Source organism: Pristis pectinata, chromosome 18 (genome assembly GCF_009764475.1).
Source record: "Pristis pectinata isolate sPriPec2 chromosome 18, sPriPec2.1.pri, whole genome shotgun sequence".
Lineage (NCBI taxonomy): Eukaryota > Metazoa > Chordata > Chondrichthyes > Rhinopristiformes > Pristidae > Pristis > Pristis pectinata.
Genome location: NC_067422.1, coordinates 31,896,496 through 31,902,928, shown reverse-complemented (window position 1 = coordinate 31,902,928; position 6,433 = coordinate 31,896,496). Strand labels below are relative to the sequence as shown.

At 40.3% G+C, this 6,433-nt stretch overlaps 1 long non-coding RNA gene across 1 annotated transcript; it reads right to left on the bottom strand.

The window, feature by feature from the left end:
- Positions 1 to 703: 703 nt before the first annotated feature.
- Positions 704 to 6,185, bottom strand: LOC127579987 (uncharacterized). Its single transcript, XR_007957756.1, has 3 exons — positions 6,109 to 6,185; positions 4,452 to 4,555; positions 704 to 912 (listed from the first exon to the last, which is right to left on the bottom strand). It is a non-coding gene; the product is annotated as an uncharacterized LOC127579987 (long non-coding RNA).
- Between the last annotated feature and the right edge of the window lie 248 nt (positions 6,186 to 6,433).

Here is a 6,433-nt window from a genome sequence, read left to right as displayed (position 1 = left end):
GCTGCTTTCCTGAACTTTAGTTTAATCTGAGTTGGGCTCTTGGGGTAAAAATTTTCCATTCCACATCTCTCTTTCATTTGCATAAACTTAAGAGCATAATAAACAGAAGTGCGGGTGGGGAGCAATTCCACTGTTCAATAACATCATGGATGATCTTTTACTTTATTTCCCTCAAGGCTGCAACCTCCAAGTATTTCCTTCTAGCTCAGCCTCTGACTTAATCACAAAAGATCAAACTCACTGAGGATATGAATAATTGCAACTTCATATGAAATGAACATTTTGACCAATGATTGCAAAACTGTTGAAATTATGGAGATGAGAAAACACCACCATGACAAAGAATCACCTTGCAAACTGAATGATGTGTAGTGTGGCTGATTGGAAAAGTACTGCACAGATTCTGAACTATATTCAAATAAGCTAAATCTGAATTGGGGTACAAGAGGTCCTGACATTTCAAGGAAAAAAATCAAGCAATGATTTCTGAAAACTGCATTCTGCATGTATTCTAGTTGATGAAAATCAAGCAAGTTTGAGCTGTGGCAGAATTGTACTTTAATGATGTTTTAAGATTGACCCTTTTAATGTGTGGTGAGGGAGAGAGAGAATAATGGTGCACTGCGAAGTCTCCCAATTTTATGGTTTTGATATCATTCTTACAGTCAATCATTCTTGAAGAGACCTTCACACTGCACAATGGTTCCTTTCATGAAGGTTTCTTTATATTTTATCAGCATTTTTAAACAAACATCTCTGCTTAGATCTGGAAAAGATGGCACATGGCTGTAAAAGCTTTACATATTTTTTTAAAAAAAGGAATGGCTTAAAGTCAGTGAAATCCTTCAAGGGAAAGAGTTCGTGTGCTGGTGTTTTAAAAGTTGGGTTTGATAGTCGGCTCCATTTCATCTTCTGGGGAAACAGAAGAATTACTTGAATTGTTATCAAATGTATTCAAGATCACAAATAAATTGAACTCCACCACACAATTACAAGAGATGGATAACAAGAAATGAACAGCAATTGGCTATGGGTTCCTACTTAAACTTGTTGCCTGGCTCAAATTGCATTTGTCAGATCTCCTACTGACCTTGAGACAATTCTATTGGACATGATTAGCGCAATATCTGGTTCAAAAATGTGGCTTTAACTTGGGGTACAGAGGTAACGTGGCTGTTCTATATTTGTCTCTGTTAATGTAACATTTCAGCAGCAACTATTTACCTTCCTAATCATACAGAATGAAAAGAAGCCATTCAGCCCATAACATCCATGCCAGCCAGTGAGCACTCTTCTGTATTAATCCCAGCACTCAGCCATTGTCCTCTATGCCTAACAATTCAAGTACTCATCCAGACTCTTACTAAGTGCTGTCAGTGACTTTGCTTCCACCACTCTCTCCAGCAGTGCATTTGCTCTATGGGTGAACAATTTCCTCTGAAAATCCCTTCTAAATCTCTTGCTCCCTTACCTTCTAGTTTTATTCATGCCTGATAAGGGGAAAAGTTTCCTGCAGTCTACCCTATCTATACCCCTCATAACTTTATCTGCTTTAATCATGTCTCCTATTAAACTCCTCTGCTCAAAGGAAAACAGACCTAACTTCTCATAACTTAAAAGCTCTATACCAGGCAACATCCTGGCAAATCTCCTCTTTGCCCTCTCCAGTGCCATCATATCCCTGCTACAGTGTGGTGACCAGAACTGTACACAGCTCTCCAGATGGGTTCTGACCAATGTTTTATGAAGTTGTAGCATAGCCTCCCTTTTCTTGTATTCAGTGCCCTGACTGATGAAGGCCAGCATCCCATATGCCATCTTAGCCATATTATCTACCTGTACTTTGTTACCACCTCAAAAATATCAATCTGACTGGTCAGACAGGATCTGCACTTGACACGGCCAAGTGGCAGATCCTGCACTCTCTGATTAGTCCCTGTCTCACCAAGTAATCTTTAATTCTGTCCCTCCAGAATTTTTTTCCAGTAACTTGAATAATCTCCTTGACTATAAAATAAAGATCATAAAGATGATGTAAAGGATATAGACAAGACATCTATATCCTCTACATCTCCCCAATCTGATCTCTTGTCCTAACACAAACCAACACTTCTGCATTCTTGTGCTCCCTCCATCCTTGCCCTCACCATGTGACACCCATAATCTTTACATATTCAATTGTGTTGTCTCCTGTCAAAACGTAAATGGGCAAATTAAATCCAGGGAAGTGTAATCATGAGGTCCTTCAACCCCAGATGTATCTTTTTGTGGTCTGTATTGCTATTTGTTATGTTTCATTGTGGCCTAACACTTTTGGGACTCTACCAGACTAAACTTGAAATTCCCTCTTTTCCTTCATTATCCTGTCATGCACTGATAATGTGAGACAGAGGATCCAGCTAAACCTGGCGTCCATCCGGTCTAATGGACAGTTCGAGAATGACCAGGAGCTGAGTTTTTTTTTAGAACTGTCCCCACTGAGTTTACAGCACAGTCCAGAAAAACTCCACAAACTCTGCGCATATGACTGTTACAGAAAGCTAGACTATTGACGACCACATGACATTTACAGTCAGTGGTGAATGGATACTAGTTACTAGTTGACCCTTTAAAGAATGCTGTACGCAATGATCTATCACTCTGTGGTCCTAAGCTATCCCAGAGCTGTCGGGAGTATCAGTCTAGCACCAGTAATAGGGGAGTAGTGCATAAAATGTTGAATTCCATGTTTAAGTCAATGTTGATTTTAATCTTAAAACTGTAACTGCACATTGTGTGGAGGAGCAGAATATCACTGATGCTGGCTCTAAATTTCCAATAAACCGAAGTGTGTAAATGGCAGAATTTGCTGCTTGTTTTCCGTGGTCATGATAGTGAATGCTAATAATTCTGCTGTAGTTACAGCCTGAGATTCCACGCCAATATTATCAGTAACAGGGATCTGTATTGCTGCAACATGAAATTGTGCCCTTGATGCAGACAAAGTAACTTATGGCAATTGTATAGTGTACTGTAGGTGAAAATGGGTGACGAATCAATAAATAATTAAATGGGGAAACCTACCACTCCTGTATTCTGTCAATCATCACGTTAGCCAGGATGTGAAAGATTAAAATGGATTTGCTGTAAAAACAAATCACAGAATTCCAAAATCTTATAGCGCATCTAACTCTTTGACCAACACCAGCTCTTTGAAAGTTCTACATAGTTATTTGGTCCTCTGCTCATTTCCCCAGAGCTCTCCAACAAGTAGCTAATGAACCCTTTATAGACATCAGATTGTTTTGGTGGGGAGAGAAGGCTTGTCAACTTTTGATTTGTCCAATTTCAAACTAGGAATTGCATACATTGACACACACCGCTCTGTCCCAAATCTTTATCCAACCTCCAATTTGTTTTAAGTACAGAAACAACACTACCAGTATAAAACTGGGTGGTGAGCAAACTTGCATTCAAACTCTAATGTAATATTATCACTGGACAGTCAACGTCCCTTCATCTGGCCTCAACCTGAAATGTCAACTGTCCACTTCCCTCTAGATGCTGCCTGACCTGCTGAGTTCCTCCAGCATTTTGTGTGTTGCTCCAGATTCCAACATCTACAGTCTCTTGTGTCTCTGTAATATTATCACTGCTGTTTCTACTAGTATTAACCCTTGATGATCCACTCTTTTTAAAACTGGTTGCTTTGGATTCAGCTTTCAGCTCTTCATTCTTTCTCAAGGTGTGCTCTCTTTTGGTTCCTGTGTGTTCCTAAGCTTCTCTAGCTTGGGAACATTTTTTTAATCTCTGCTTTCCATTTGCTTCCTATGACTGTTGATCCCACTTGTGCTTCAGAATTGCTCATCATCCCTAAGTTGAATCAAATCCTCAATCTCTTCATAACCCTGTGAGCTCCTCCTCTCTTTGTTCCTCAGGCAAGCATAGCCATCACTCTGAACCCATCAGTTTATCGACGGGAACCTGGGCTTCCAGCATCAGAGGCTTACACCTGGCTCCCTTTGCTCCACTTCTGATACATTGCATCCATACACTGCTAGCTACTTTCAACATCTGTGTGACCTTTGGGTTAATGTTTACTGACTTAAGGCAGATTCTTCACCTCTCCTCTGACCTGGTGTTCCCCCAGACAATCTCAACAGTGCATTGAATAACACTATGGCCACCAAATGACTCTTGGATTCACTCCTTGCTCTCAACTGTCTCCACATCTGATTTTTGTTAGTTCATGCATGCTCCAAATAGACTCCAACCTGTCTATACCTTCTCAGCATGGGACACCAACTGTATTGCTTATTTAATAATAAGCAGACTGATGTTTGTGGAGAAAGAAATATTGCCCTTATTTAAAATGAAATAAGTATTGGAGTTGAGTGTTTCACAGACTGCTTTATTTTGCAGTTTTCACAGAGGCATGTTCAAGAACTCTGAATCAATGTAAATGAACAAACCTGCATGTGTTACCTCGCTGACCATTGCCACAGGTTTTGCTCAGTAATGTTATGGATCTCTTTACACCTTGCCCAGCAAAAAAATAATAGTTTTGCTGATTAACCTAAACAAATACACAATCACATCAATCATTATAAAGTACATAGATCATCAGTCATGTGCATTGATGATGTCACCTTCCTGATCTGCAAACAGTGACACATTTGGAGCAGCAGCTATTATTTTAGTTAATGTATCTCACTTTGGAGATTGTGGCAAGTTCTTGGTCCATAGACCCTTCATTTCTCAATCCCGGCAGATTCTTTCATTCCAATAGCGTAAAAAAAAATTTCATTAATAGAATACGGAAAGTACAAAATACAAATGAGTAGGCCCCTCGAGCCTGGTCTGCCACTTGATAAAATTGTGTATAATCTGATTGTAACTTCATCTGTGTTCCTAGTAATCTTTCACCCCCTAGTTTATCAATAATCTATCTACCTCTGCCTTAAAGATATCCAAAGGCTCTGCTTGCAGCACCCTCTCAGGAAAAGATTTCCAAAGCCTTGTAACTCTCTTTGAGGGGGGGAAAAATCACCCCATCTCCATCCAAAATGGTTTATCTCATCTTTAAACAGTGACCCCTGGTTCCCAATTCTCCCACAAGAGGAAACATTCACTTCATATCCACCCTATTAAGAGTCCTGAGGAAGTGATTATGTTTTGGTTAACTCATGTCTCACTCTTTTAAACTCTATGGGTACGAGCCCAGTCTGTCTGACATTTCCTCATGAGACAATTTGCCCATTCCGGATATTAGTCTTGTAAAGTTTTGTGAACTGCTTCCAATGCAATGACTTCCTTAAATAAGGAGACCATTACTGAGGACTGTACTCAAAGTGGTCTCAACAATGCCCTGTCCAACTGAAGCATAATCTCCCTATTTTTTGTATTCAATTTTCCCAGCAATAAATGATATCCTGTTAGCTTTTCTAATTAATTTCTGTACCTACTGAATAGCCTTTTGCAAACCGTGCGCTGGTATAGCCAGGTTGGTTCCACTGCATCTCGTGTTACCTGACCTGCAACATCTTAATGATGTCTCATGTAATGTTTATTTGCATTGGTTTATTATTGTCACATGCACTGAGATACAGTGAAAAGCTTTCGTTTTGTGTGCTATCCAGACATGTCATGCCAGATGGAATTACGTTGAGGTAGTAAAAAGAATAGCACAATGTAGAATATAGTGTTGCAGTTGCAGAGAAAATGCAGTGCATGTAGATAAAAAGTGCAAGGGCCGTGATGAGGTAGATTGGGAGATCAAGAGTTCAGCTTTTAGTGTATGAGAGGTCCATTCAAAAGTCTGATAACAGTGGGATATGTCCTCTAGTCTGGGGGTACGTGCACTCAAGCTTTTGTATCTTCTGCCCAATGAGAGAGAAGAGAGAATGGTTGGGGTAGGAGTCATCCTTGATTATGTTGGCTGCTTTCTCGAGGCAGTGGGAAGTGTAGTTGGAATCAGTGGAGGGGAGGCTGGTTTGCGTGAAGGACTGGGCTGTGTTCACATCTCTCTGAGCATGTGGCCATTCAGCTCATCAATCTATATCAGTTCTCAATGGAAGAATAGAATCAGTCCCATCCCCATCCTGCATAGTTTCAGGTAACACTACTCACCTCCCACTTGCAGGTCACTTTCTTTCTGCATGGTTCTGAGTTCTGCACATATGAAATTGGAGGAGTTTCTGGTTCAAATCATTACCACTATGACGATAAGCTTAATGTTGGTGCTCACCCAATCTAAAAGTTGGCTGTAGATGCTCGTGGTTTATTTGAATTCAAAGTCCACCTCTTTTCCCCTATCCATAAAGGGAATGTTTTGTTTAAAAGTCAAAAGTAGCAGTGGGAGAGGGTCAGCCACCTGTTTCCCCACTGGGTTCCTGTCAGTCGCCAGATGCTCGCAGCACTTGACTGAAATCTTTGTTGGTTTAATGACAGTATC